The sequence below is a fragment of the Tursiops truncatus genome, chromosome 16 (assembly GCF_011762595.2).
Source record: "Tursiops truncatus isolate mTurTru1 chromosome 16, mTurTru1.mat.Y, whole genome shotgun sequence".
Classification (NCBI taxonomy): Eukaryota; Metazoa; Chordata; class Mammalia; order Artiodactyla; family Delphinidae; genus Tursiops; species Tursiops truncatus.
The window spans coordinates 47,064,914-47,079,663 of NC_047049.1; the positions used below are offsets into that span (position 1 = coordinate 47,064,914).

The window sequence follows — 14,750 nt, forward strand, 5'->3', positions numbered from 1 at the left end:
TTTTTCAACTCAGGATCTCCATCCCATCCAAGTGGAATGAATGTCAGGTTTAAAAGGAGGCAGGGGGATGGTGGTAATTTCTTTAAAGGCGTGTAATAAGAAGGAAGGAACACAGAACATCTAAGGATAAATAATGATAGAATGCTGGATGTTGAAAAGTGTGTTTGTTTATTGAACAATTTTAAAGAAATTAAAAATGCCACTGGTCTTATTCTTTAATTAAAGATGAGCCCACGAGGTTGGGGATGTCGAGGTTGGCCGAAAACAGGGATGAACTGACCTCAGTCTAAACAGAAGGAAAAATAGTGTAAGCACCGAAAAAAAAAAGCATTTGATTATTTTTCTTTAAATGTAAATAGTATTTTTGGCCAGTAGAGAGTTGAGGACAGGCTAAACCTGCCTTTGCTGCCTTTAGTAAATAAAACCCTGTTTAAGACACAGGGTAGACTCACCAGCAATTTAGTCTCTTTTCAAAGTTGTTTGACTTATTTGAGTCTTGCCTGTCATTTAAACCGGTCTGGGACCTTTGGGTAACATCTGGAAGGCACGTATGCCAGCAAATGCCAAAAAGAACATTTTAATATCAATCCTCTAGAATAAGCGAAGGGAAGAGAGGCATTCTTCAGAAATGATGGAAAGATCAAAAAGATCATTTTATTGGTTTGGAGAGCAGCCTAACCTCGAATGCATCTTGTGATGCTGATGTAATGTGATCAAGAGGTACGTTTCTCTAGCTTCCCTCCACGTTGTACCATCGCTGTCAACAAATGAGTTTGTGGAAGACATGAGGTTATCTCTCATTTATGAGAGCACCCACGGTGATTGGGTCGGTCTTTGGTTTTTCTGGGATTTCTTGAAGGACAGCACTACCATTTAGCTCAGCCAATGGAGCACAAAAGGAGGGGGTCTCGATAAACCTGGGGTCTAGGAACGGAAGCTGATTGAGCATATGGCATGTCCTGCTCTTGGTGAATCTTCTTCCAGCAGCCTTTGTAATCTGTCCTTCAGTTTGTACTTGAATACCTGCTGAGATGGGGAACCCACTGCCACCTAAAATCTCCCTATTCCATTAGGAGTCTTTGCTGGTCAGCTCTCCCTAATACTAAGCAGGAATATCAGCCCCTCCAACAAGTCCCCATCAGTTGTTGGACAAAATAAAAGAAAGAAATCAAGCTGAGCTTTTTCTCACTTGCACGCTCTGGTCATGCTGTTCTCCCTGGACTTTTGTAAAAGGAGACCAAGACAGTAAAACAGATGGTGAGCATTGCCTGTGGGTCATTCTCCATGTGGGTGTTTCTCTGCTAAGGCACCAGAGCTTGCAGGACCAGCACATGGGGATTGTCTTAACCGAGATGCAGGACATGTACAGGGTGCTATGAGTATAAGATGTGCGGTCTGGAGTGAGTCAGCCTGTACCTCGCTTATTGTATTAATCGTTTAGGAGAACCATGCAAGTCCCACAGGACATGGAAAGGCTTCCCCACACACTGCTGCTTTGCTGAAGAACAGTGAAGTGGATACTTGGGGGAAATTAGGAATGGCATTTAGTTTTTTTATGTTTGAGAATGCTTTCACTCTTCAGATCTTGCAGGACTTTGTAGGACTCTGTACAGATGCTTCTCTTACTTTGTAGAAATGGAAGCCATGGCAGAGTCTTGGCAAAAGAGTGACAAAACCCAGAGCACGGTGAGAGGATTACTCTTAGTACTGTTGAATTTTCAAAGCGTACCTCCAATGCAAAAACATTGAGTGCCAAAGCTTTATTCATCAATTTAACAAATATTTATGGAACACCTATTATGCACCAGATATTAATTGTCCTCAAGGTTGGGGACAGGGCAGGGAACAAATCAGACATGTCTTTATCATCTTGAGGCTCAGCATCTACCTGGGGGAAGCAGCAACAAATGAATGGTGATGTGTTTTATAAGCACACACAGCAGGCTGAGGGAGAAGGAGAGGAGGGAGAATGCGAGGACCTCTTTAGAGAGGACATTCAGCTGGGAGATGCTAGGAGGAGAGCATCTCAGCAGGTCCCTTCAGAGGGATGGCAAGTGCAAAAGTCCTGTGGCAGCAACATGCTGGGCTGTCAAGGACCAGCAGCAAAGAAACCAGTTGTTACGGAGGAAAGCGAGCAAGAGGGAAGATGATGGCGAGAAGGTCAGACAGGTAGTGAGGCTCTGATGACACAGGGCTTTGGAAGCCATTGTGCAGATGTTACTCTGGTTTTGTAGGATGGAGACCATTGAGATTCTTGACAGAAGACCCATATGACCTGTCTTGCATTGTGAAAAAATTACTCTGCATGAGAAAAATTGAGTTTAGGGAAGCCAGGAGGAAACAATTCTATTTCAATAATCCAGGCAGGAGATGATGGTGGCCCAGACCAGTCCAGGCTGGGCCATCTTCAGCTGCAAATCTGTGAGGGTAAATATGTCTAGCTGAGCCCACTGTCCCCTGAATGCAGAGTCCTAAAGAGGAAGGTGAGAAAGGATACAGTTTAGGCAGCTGCAAGGGCTGCCACAGCTCCTGTTTACCATTAAGTCCAGATTTGGCTTTTCAATACTAATTTCCACCAAGAGGCATCAGGACCCTTGTCCTCAAATCTTAGGGCAGGAAAAGTTTTAATGAATATGGAAGATGTTGGTAATGAGGATAAATAAGTTTGCTTTCAAAACATGACAGTAAGATCACAGTTGAAAGGACAAAGGAACAACTTTGAAGAGATCACATCCACCAAGCTGAGCATAAAAAAGAAAATAATAATGAAAATTACCTTAAACAGGTTGATTTTGTGAAGACCATGAATTCACAGCAATACTCAAAAGAGGAAAGCTAACATAAATGTATGCAAAAAAAGAACCTATATATTAGGATTTGTTTACTTTTATTGCTTTTAATGAGTAGAAAAGTATTTGTAGTTTTCTGTGATATTTACAAAGTACAGAATTATATTTCTCACTCTCTCTGTAGATAAGAAAGAATAAACACAGGGAACTATAAATAAACTAAAATAATTCCCCAAACATGGGTTCTGCATCACGTAATAAGCAGATGGAGGAAAAATCAAGCAATTGATTGCTTTTGTGGTCCTACACAGCAAGCAATTAAACCGAGAATCCCACAGAGTGTTCCAAGATGATTAATTAGCCAAATGTTGCATACACCCCCATCTCTCATCTTAGCGTATGGAACCTTGAGATGGCTCTACTAATTATAATGCAATATTGATAAGGCATGCATAAGTTTCCAATTAATATCTATAGACTAGGCCAATTTATCATAATGACAGGACAATAGCTTAGGTATTGCCAACCATAAGAAAGTTTCAGAAATACATCATTTCTGGGAATGACACCAAGTTTCAAAAAATTAAATCTTTGAATTTAGATTTTGAAAGGAAGGGACTTAGAAGTCTGGATATAACAAATAGAAGTTCATTATCAAAAGGAACTCAGCCAGTGATTTGGTTTAGATCACTTTAGACTACACAAACATGTCCTAGATCAGAATGCTGTGTGTACGTGTAGTTTAGGGTCTCTTAAGATTATTAGTATCCGATAGAATTACTGAAACCCTATGTGGGTATAAAAATGAAACCTTAGGAATATTATAAATAAAGATAAAAATTTCTTTTCAATGCAGGGAATTTATAATTGTATGACCATTTTTACATATTAATGATTTTGTTCACATTTATGTCTTAAAAAGACTACTAGTGAGGATAGCCTAGGTTATGCTGTGATTATAAATAATCTCAAAATCCTAATAACTTGACACAATAAAGATTAATATTAATACATAGCTAAAATGACACTCAGGGAGTATCAACCTGGTTAGAAATATTAAGATGCATGTCTCGTTTCTCTGTAATAGTTCCTTTCCTGCTAAGTAACTTAGATAACACAGAAGCAAATAACACAAAGTACTTAGCCTGATGGATCATCAAATCATGATTCGAAATGATCCTATTATATTGGGGAATGGTCTCAAGATGAAATAAAGTATATCCACTGAGAGCCTTTAACCAGTGGGCAAGGCCACTTTGTCTTCTTTACTCATTTCTTTTACAATCTGCTTCATGGCCTGTAGAAGAGCCAGAAATCTATGTTCCTTCTCTCCTGTTGAAGTATAGACAGTCAGGCCCCAGAACTTGTCTTCTGTAAGGACACCTGGCCATCTTGCAGTGTGTGTGTGTATGTGTGTGTGTGTACACACCTGTACATGTTTCAGCTTCTTTATCTTAAAATGAATGAGTGAGTTAAGTCAGCCTCACGCTCTTTCCTAGTTGTCTTCAGTGCAGATGGAGAGAGTTGAGGTCACCCTTCAGCCTTGGAGAACCAAAACGAATTCTCTGTTCCAGTTTAGATCACAGACGCCTGCCTTTTGTCAATCTTGGGATGCATGCCCAACCACTAATAAAGGCTTTTTGTTTCAATTTTCATCTATTTTTGCCTACTGGACAGAACCCTGGATAAGTCTTGGGCTTCAATTCCCAATAGGTCCAGATGGAATATAAGCTCAGAGTGTGATGTGTCTGCTGGGAAAACTAATGTTGTCTCAGGTGGCATTGCTAGAATTGTGCAGAGTCCAGAAAAGAGCAGTGATGACCTTATTTGGCAATGGTAAGACTATTGCTTCTGAGCTCCTCACTAAAAGGAAGTGATACAGAGAGTGGCGATCAGTACAGTGAGAAATGAAGGCCATGTCAGTGGCATTGGAGGTACCTGAGGCTATGTAGCCTGGACTGAAAGGAGACATGCTGATGGCCTCAGTCATTTGAATGGTCTTGGAAGAGAGTACGTGGACAGAGCCAGCTCCATTTAAGGGCAGAGAGTAATCCTGGGAATTGGCTATGCCAAGAACACAGGTATAGAGCAAGAAAGAATTTTCCAATCGGGCTGTCTCAGCATGGAATTTTCAGGCTCATGAAGTAGTGAGACGCCAACATTGGAAGTGGCCAAAGAGGGGCTTTTTTTTTTTTTTTTTTTTTTTTGCGGTACGCGGGCCTCTCACCGCTGCGGCCTCTCCCGTTGCAGAGCACAGGCTCCGGACGCGCAGGCTCAGCGGCCATGGCTCACAGGCCCAGCCGCTCTGCGGCACGTGGGATCCTCCCGGACCGGGGCACGAACCCGCGTCCCCTGCATCGGCAGGCGGACTCTCAACCACTGCGCCACCAGGGAAGCCCCAAAGAGAGGCTTGATAGTCATTTGTTAGGATTGATACCAAGGATCCTAACTTAGGATAAGTTAAACTAGTGGCCTTCAATTCATTTCTCACCAACACTCCATAATCCTGAGTCTGGCCAACCGAAAGATAAAAGCTCCCAGGTTAGCCAGATCGAACTCTTTATCTAATCAAGAGAGTTTGGGTCTATACGGTCAACAAAATTAATGTTTGCCAGTATCTTGTTCTCCTCTAATTTCACATACACAGAGAATTGTAAGTTCTATTCCTTGGAGTTAGATATGGCCATGTAACTAGTTCATACCAAAGAAATGGAAATGAAAATGATGGGCCAAACTTTGAGGCAAAGCAGTTAACTACAGATGTTTGATCTTCTGACTCTTTCTTCATCTGCAACCGTGAAGAGTGTTGAGATGGAGAGGCCAAAAGAAGGAAACCATGTGATCTGCTAAATACAGAGGAGAGCTGCCCTAGAGAGCCACCTAGATCTACAGCAAACTTCATAAGAGTGAGAAACTGACTGAGATTTTTTAGATGATTTGTTATTGCAGCAAAATTTAGCCTATCCTGACTGATACACTTTGGGAACACAGGGCATGTGAGTTTCTAATAGGAAAGGAACTAGAGAAGCTGGAAGGAGGTCTGGTGAGACAGATAAAAGGGAAAGCCACACTCAGTTCTCCTGGGACTGTAACTTTTCATGGAACATGGGAGCATTATACACATTTCTGAAGTTCCCTCTGAGGCCCAAAATGCACTTTTTAACTGTTAAATGAGGAATATCTGACATGAAATTTTTGGGACAAAGAAGGCTCTGAATAGTGAAATGAAGTTAAACTTGGCTTCTGGAGTTGCCACCTTGGCTCTGGGCAAAGACCAAAGACTTCTTCTCTTTTGTGAGAAAAAACCAACCTCACTGTGTCTGTAATCACAGCACATCTGGGGCTACATGGAATCCGCTGATTTTATAAACTAATTCCTGCCAAAGAATCCAAACTAGCCTTAGTTTATAGGTGTAGAAACTGAGGTCCCTCAGGTTCCAGTGACCTTGAAACTGGGTCCTTTGGGTTTCCGTCTTTTCACCAGGCCAGGTGATTGCACAGTGTAAGTATTTCTTCAAAGGAGAATCAAACAAAACCCCCAGACTCCGTGTCGACAGCCCTGGGCTGGAGAGGAAAGCAGGGCTCCTCACAGAAGTTCGGTTTACAGCAGGGCTCCCCCTTGGCCCCAAGACTGCTTTGATCACCATGAAGTTTCCACAAACACAGAATGAATGAGGAAGAAGATGGTTATGCTTTTAACCTGATCGACACTGATGAGAAATGAGGCATATACCGTCTTTCCTGTAGCGTCCCGCTTCAGACAGCTGTCACCTTTCCCTTTAGGGTATAGGCTTAAAATGTTTGTATATTTTGTTTGCTTTTTAACACTTCTCATCACATAATTAAGATATGATAGCGAAAGTCACTTATGACTCACTGATACGGTTCAGTAGAATACAAGGCCAGAAAGCAGCCTGCCTGCCTTCAAATCCCAGCTCCCTGCTTCTAATTTTCTGACTGTGTGGCTTTGGGCAAATTACTTAACCACTCTGCACTTCAATTTCCTCATCAGTTAAATGGGTATCATAATAGTATCTACCTCATAAGGCAGTTATGAGGTGAAATGTGTTAATATATGTAAAGCATTTGGAAAAGTGCTTGGCATATGATAAGTATTCAAGAAGTAGTATTTATGTTTTCCTAAGTTCTTGGCTGGCAGCCAACCAAATTCCAAGAACTGTGAAGTCTCTGTGTGCTCAAGTCTACGGGGCTTTAATATAAGGTAACTCAGGGGTCTCCCCTAAAGGCCCCTAAAAGTCCATCAGAAAAAAACTAGACTAAGCAAAAATTCAACGAATATTATTAGGAAGTTAAGAATGGTCAATAGACAGGAAGCTAACAACATCTGCTAAAGTTACAGGGCCACATGATCACCTTTGGCTATAGGATGCTGGGAAAAAAGAATTCTTTTAAATGGCCAGTGAGGCAAAAGCAGACACCTACAGGGGCTTTCTGGCAAGTTTTGCTTTCCTGCTCTAAGCGCTGCACCTTCTTTCTTGTCTCATCTTCTTCCTCCCTCTCAGAAAGCAAGATTGTCTGCTTCCAGTTAGGAAAGGCCACAAGAGTTTCAGACACCTTGGTCCTGACAGTCCCAAGCCTCTGAACCAAGACCCAGGGCACGAGGAAAGAAAAAAACCCCACCCAACTGTAGGAGGTTTCGATGCTAGTCTTGAGTGGGTTTTGTTATTTGTAAGTTATCAGTTTTGTCCATCAAATTGGCAAAATTTTAAAAGAATCATGTCCAGTGTTGTGTAAGATGTGGGTAAACACCACTTCATGCTCTACTGATGAGAGTGAAGATGGACCCAATATTTTTGAAGGATATTTTAAAAAATCTTTAGGATGACACGCGTTTATTTTGACAAGGTAATTCTGCTTCAGGGTGTTTCACCTTTGGAAATGATCCAGTGATCATAAAAATGTGTACATATGGGGAATTTTATTAAATGATACTTATAGTAGCAAAAAATCAGGAGTGGTGCATGTCTTCAGCAAAGAGCTGGGGCAGTAGGGAGAGCTACATCCTGCAGTGGTGCCGCGCAGGCTGCTGGAGCTCTGCGTGGATTCATGGCCGTGCTTTACTAAGTTCAAAATTCAAGTGATGGTAGAAAGTTTAAACTTGATGATGTTTTTTAGGATTTCATGTTTATGATAGCATTACTTTATGTAAGGCAGCTCTATAAAATAAAGTAACTTACTTTATTTTCCTTATTATTGTCTATCTGTATAGTTTATAATCTATGTGGTACTCAAAATATATAACTATGCTTAGATCCTTATTCTAAAGTTTATGCTTTAAATTTATTTACTTATTTTTAAATTTTCATTGGAGTATAGTTGCTTTACAATGTTGTGTTCGTTTCTGCTGTACAGCAAAGTAAATCAGCTATACGTATACATATGTCCCCTCTTCTGGGACAAGGTTGATGCTAAAAGCAGATTGCAAACTGGAGTCAATAGGGAAATGGGTTCTGTTTTTCTTTTGATTTGAATTTTTGCTGCTTTGGAAGATTTTCTTTATCACCAGTTTAGAAAAATCTTTGTATTTTTATCGATTAAAAATAAAGTATGCCTCTGGTGAGGATTATATCAACTCAATAAATATTTGAATGCTCAAAAAAAAATTCAACTGATGAAACAGTGTGTTTTGTAGGATCCCATTTGGGTGAATATCCGTCATATATTAAACGTAAATATGTATTTTGAAAGTGTTTGGGATTATATAAACCTAATTGCTATAGTTGCTATCACAGACTTCTAGAAGTTTTGAGGAAATTTTTCTTTTTAACTCTCAGAATCGTTAGACATCTTCTTTACAATTCATTACCATTTTAATCAGGAAAACGTAAGCACAGCCATTTTTGGAGGGGGAGAAGGGAAATAAAGACGGCCTCCCCACTGAGAGCCTCCCTGACTCAGTGGTGTAGAGGGCAGAGAGCTGAGTGTTGGCTCAGAGCAGGTGTGCTCATTTTAAAGTCACGAGGCCAGATAGCCAACCAGGCATCTCATGAGTGCCAGATCAGGACTAGCCATTTGAAACTCAAGTCATCACTTTTGGAAGGTTTCCTATTATTCAGCTGGATGCATTTGGATAATGACCCTGCGTAGGGTCAACTCGTTCATTTACTTAGAGGTACTTTTTATAACTACTTGCTCTTGGAGTGTTCCTCAGGAAATCACGTAACTGAAAGTGAGACGTCCTTTTCTAAGATTTACTAAGGCTTTTATGACTAATGTGAGCATTTAGTAACACCTATTTTAGATTTTCCAGCCTAGAATTATTACTATAACAGAAAATCCTGGGCCTTTAATGCACTTTGTCTCTTGATAAAGTAAATCCCAATTCATGTCTTCAATCATTAATTCTCCAAATATTCTTCTAGTTTGCTTTTGTGCCTGACATTGTTAGGAGATGCCATGGTTGAATTATGTCCCCCCAAAATTCATATGTTGAAGTCCTAACTCCAAGCACCTCAGAATAAGACCTTATTTGGATAAGGACTTTACAGAGGTCATCAGTTAAGGTAAGGTCATTAGAATGGGCCCTAATGTGACTGCTATCCTTATAAAAAGGCGAAATTTAGAGACAGACATACCTATAGGGAAAATGCCATGTGAACATGAAGATGGCCATCTACAAGCCAAGGAGAGAGGCCTGGAATCAACCTTGGCCATACCTTGATTTCAGTCTTCTAGCCTCCAGAACTGTGAAACAATACATCTTTGTTGTTTAAGCCACTCGGTTTGTGACGCTTTGTTATGGAAGCCCTGAGAAACCAATACAGGTTGTAAACAAACCAGGTGTGGGTCTCACCCTCAGGAACCTCCCTGTACGGGGCGGGGGGATAGGGGTGAGGGAGAAGATAGCAACCTGATCTGCGCATGATGAAACTTAGCAGGGGTGGAGGGGCAGGCAGGTGATTTGCTCTTCAGGCAGGTGTCATGGTCAAACAGCTGTCCAGCCTTCTACAGGATGGAATCTGGGTTTCAGTCTGGCCACACATGTATGGGTATTACTCTTAAACTAAAAGGCAGTGAAGACCACCTTCACTCCAGGCTTCAGAGAGTAAAACCTTGAAAACATCATCACTTCATGATTAAACGTTACATTGAGACAAATATTATTCCTCGACGATTGGGTGAAGGATTTAGCCAGATCAGCATGGAACAACTTCTTTGGGCCCCCTTCCTTCGAGCTCCTTTCATATACCTATACTTCACAGTTAGAGCACAGGCACACGTAAAGCAAATGCAAATACACCCAGGGAAAGTTCCAGTCGCTGTCCCTGTGAGGATACTAATAAAGGACACTGTCCCCTGTCCTGCACAGTGAGTGCTCAGTTACAGGCCAAAGGGACATGAGTCTCAAGTCCCGGCAGCATAAACTGAGTATGCCTCCTGGGTAGCTGTCACAGTTTGTTTATACTAAGGGCACTGTAAGTCATGTTGCATGATCGTGTTTTCCTCCTCCTATGGGCTGCTTGGAACCTCAGAAACACAATTAAGAGCCCCCTGGCAAGAGTATGGGAACTTGAAGGGCACATTCATATTATTTCCATCCTCCTAATCCACAAATGACTTTTATTTTAACCCGTATCAATTTTCATAAACGCCTCCTCTAATTGTTCATGTGAAAAGGGGCCATAATATTTAAAATTAAATAGACAAGTTAATTGACTTTGGTCACCACTCAAAAATATTTTGTTCAGTTATTAAAAATGATACAGCACCATGGGTAAGTATTTATATTTAATATTTTGTGTATTTCTTTTAATATTAAGAAAAGGAAAACCCATTAAGAAAAGGAAACTCCAGTGCGAACTTCTTTTTCCAGCAATGTCCCCATCAGCCTTTGATGTGAAACAGACTAGGAGTGGGTCCAGGAGCCCCAGAGAACAATTCTGGTGACACTCCAGGGAGTGGAACCAGACTGCAGTCAGGGGCATTTCTGAGCCCAGAGCAAGGGCATCTGGCAAAATGGCCTCACCTCTGTCTCCAAAAGGCTCATCTCATTATAGGATCAGGCTCTTCCAAGTTAAGGATTTTATCATCAAAGTCATTCCCAGGGATTTGCAAACTAAAAAGACTAGTCGCCCCCATCCCCACCCTAAGATACAATGATGAGGCAGAAGCAGAATAACTGCAGGAGACACTTCCACCAAAAGGGGATGCAACTGAAATGGAGCCACATCACAACTACTGCCATCCAGCTGGGCTCCTACAGACCCCGTGCTGTGGGGTCAGGGACATCCCTCTTTAGAGGCTGGTTCTTTTTCCTGGAAGTGGCTCCTAGTTCACTGCTCTCGCAAGCTCTTGGGCCCACTCTCTTTGAGATTCTTCCTTTTCTATAAGAAATGGCCATGTTTGCAGCAGAGTAGCTTTCTCAGCCTGATTCGTGCCTGGAGACTTCTGGGGACCCAGAGGTCTTTGTGCAAGTTTCACAATCTTAGTCCCTGCCGTGGCAGTGCCGTCATTTAGATCCCCTGAATCAATCTCCTCAATGAGGCAAAACAATAGATACAATTCAAGAAACATCTTTTCAGATGTAATGCTGAGCTAGCACAGAATAATACTAAATTTGTTATGATTTATTAGAATAAATACTAAAGTTATTGGAATAAATACTAAATAAAAAAGAGAATACTAAATTTTAAAAACAAAATGAGGCTCAGCATCTTGGAAAGAGCTCATACAGTGAAGAGTACTAAAACTCATGTTTCATTAGCTTCACAGTAAATCTTCTTCTCGCAAGTAGTAAACCCAGAAGAAGTGAATTAAGGATATCATTTTAGATGACATAAAGATATTAATAAACTTTAGACATTCTTAAATATGCATATTGAAATAGCTAAGGTGACCATTAATAGAGAAGACAGAGAGTGTATACCCTTACAAGAAGTAGAGTGAAGACAGTGGAATCAGATTTTAAGGCATTCCATCCAAAGTAAGGCACAAAAGGAGAACACAAAAGAGAAAAAAGAACGAGATAAATAGAAATTGCATAGTAAGATTGCAGGCATAAATCCTAATAGTACTAGATATACATGGACAAAAATCTTGCTTAAAATATGAGGAGCATCAGTCTGAGAAAAAGAAAACACAAATCCAACCAAATAATGTTTATAACAGATAACTGTAAAACCTAAAGACACAGAATATTTAAATTAAAAATGGAATAAAATGTGTTAGGGAAAGGAAAACCTGAAGAGAAAATTCTTAACTTACATACTACCAATAGCAACCTCAAATATATACAAAGCAAGAATTGGCAGAACCATGAGAAATGGACTAATCTACCTTATTAAAGGAATACTTTAACACATCTTTTAAATAATTGATACAACAAGCAGCTATCATACCTAACAAATAGGGAATGTACACTTTTCTCACATAGGAAACATTTATAAAATCTGACCACATATTGATAATAGAGCTATCCTCAACAAACTTCAAAAAATTTGTATCATATAGACCCCATATTCAGCTCACAATGTAATTAAGTTAGAAATAAAGACAAAAAAGATAACTTAAAATATATTTTAAAATTATAAAGACATATTTGTAAAGAATTCATGGGAAGAAAAATAAAGGTAAAAATGAGAAAATATTTATAAGCGAATATAATTAAAAATACTGTGTATGACCTTCATGGTACTTAGAGGAAAATTTATAGCCTGAAATACTTATGGTAGAAAAGAAGGCTCAAAATTAATGACTTAAACATCCAAAATATGAAATTAGAAAAATAACAGCAAAGAATATGGAAGGAAGAAAACAAATTTCTGCCCATAAAGCCCCCAGTGTGGCATTTTGTTATGGCAGCCCTAGCAAACTAACACAGCTATGTAGTGTAATTCTTATGGTGGAGTCAGTCAAAAACGTTAGACAGTCACCGGCTTACATTATCTCTAAGAGCCCCTTAAAGTTTAAAACTCCTCGAAGGTTGGAAAGAATAAAGGCCTCTTCTTCAGTCTGAAGAGACTCTTCCCTAGGGGTCTTCATTACCCATCAACATCTGCCGTGAGCGTGCCCCATGCAATGCCCGCAAGGTCGAACTGAGGTGTGCAGTAGGCCTCAGAGCATCTTTGAAAGCCTGTAACTAAGGCTCTCTTTATGAAGATGGAAACACACAAAGCGTATGGGAACTAGCCACAGGGGCCCAGGGCCAGTCAGTGCTTGGCAGCAAAGGACTGAAAAAGAACCGGACTTTTGAAACGTTTAGGGTCAGGTTCTCCTCTGAGGCAGTAGGTGTTTCTGGTTGCTGCTCCATTTCCTCCCATCAGTGCACCCCTGAACACTATCCCAACATAAAGGAGGGTGAGTCCTGCCCAAGCAGGGCAGGCCCCATCCTGGCTGGAGCTTCGGCACGCTCGCCGCAGGGAATTCCAGAGGTGAGTCTGTAAACGCAGTCCCCAGAGCGCCATTTGATGAGAACCTCCCCTGGGCAGGTTTGCTTGGAGTATCCAAGAGTCTCACTCCCCTAGTCGCTGAGTAACCGCCAATGCCTGCTGCTAAAGAGGTTTCTGTGTCCAAAAATAATCTCTAAATGACAGTTAGCATGACCCTGCCATGATCCATCCCCTCCAAATAAGTGAAAGGCAGCTAATGCCCAAATCCTGGCACAGACACAGAGCGGGTCTTGGAAGAGGAGGTGACTGTGACTTCAGTCCTTGGCAGAAGGCTGCAGACTGGATGGGAAGCCAGGCCAGCGGCAGGAGCATGGACACAGGACGCCTGACATGGGCATTTCCTTCTGCTGGGGCTAGGGAACAGTCCCAAGCCCCTCTGCCGTTCTGCATAGAGCTTTGGATATCTGTCACCTGAATTGGCCACACCATCATCCCTGGATATCACCGGGGTTTCACTTTTCCAAGATCTTCCTAGTGTGTACTTGAGCCCCAAGAAGCATTCGCCTGGTTAATGGAGCTGACCCCTGATTGTGAGAAGAGCCTGACTTGGACCTCTCCCTGACCCTGGGAAGAGACCAAAAATCCCTGCCCATCACCCCACCTTACACATATTTTCGCTCAAGGCTGATTCTTAGGACTAGAGATGTATTACCTGTGCTGAGAGAGGGATGCTGTTGGCCTCTGCATGCTAGCTTTCTTCACAATCATTTTCTCAACCATTCAGGGCTCTTGATCTGGAGCACTTTGAGGGTGGGAGGAGATGGAGGATGGAGTCTGCAATGGAACAAGAAGAGGTTATTCAGCATTCTCAGTGTGTAGTTTATCTTTCCAACAACCCTGGGAGTGACAATTAATGTACACACTTTGCAGATGAGGAAACTAAGTCCTATGGGTCAAATAACTTGCTCCAGTTCACCACGGTTTTGTGAGTCATTCAAACACAGTTCATTTTGGTTGGGATCTATGATCTTTGCAGTCTCCCTCATGCTGAAGCTGGAAAATATATGTAATTGGTCCTGAGAGGGGCAGATAGGAATAGAGTGGGGGCCCAAGGATGAAGATGATGGGAAGTCTTCAGGGGCTTCCCCAGAGCAATGAGGGGGAGCCCAAATGGCAGGTCCACAGCCAACTGCAGGTTCACGCAGTCAGTTCTGACCTTGAAGCAGCCATCCTTCATTCCACTTTAGAGGCGGAGTCATGTGATGGAAAGCTCAGTGCCCAGGGGTTGGGTCCAGCAACACGACTCACTGGCTGAGTGACTCTGGGCCAGTCATTGGACCTTTCAATGCCTGTTTCCTCCTTCTCTATCGCTCACCACTTCTGGGAGGATTCAGCCCCACGCTGGGCATCCCTCCCCCTCACCCCACACATGTAGATGGCATGTGTGTGCTGGCTTCTCACCCTCTGCTCAGGACATTTGGAGGTGTTGAAGGCAAATGGAAAATGTATGCTCTCTCCACAGAGCTCTCCTTGTTTAAATGAACTGAATCTTTATTTTTCTTTTTCAAGCAAAGAGGTTTTCATTAATTTGTGCCAGACCATTTAATATATT

The 14,750-nt window shown here is 41.7% G+C and overlaps 1 long non-coding RNA gene across 1 annotated transcript; it reads right to left on the reverse strand.

Moving 5' to 3' along the window:
- Positions 1-241: 241 nt before the first annotated feature.
- Positions 242-13,888, reverse strand: LOC141276710 (uncharacterized). The gene is made up of 3 exons (XR_012326687.1): positions 13,851-13,888; positions 9,467-9,557; positions 242-286 (listed from the first exon to the last, which is right to left on the reverse strand). It is a non-coding gene; the product is annotated as an uncharacterized lncRNA (long non-coding RNA).
- Between the last annotated feature and the right edge of the window lie 862 nt (positions 13,889-14,750).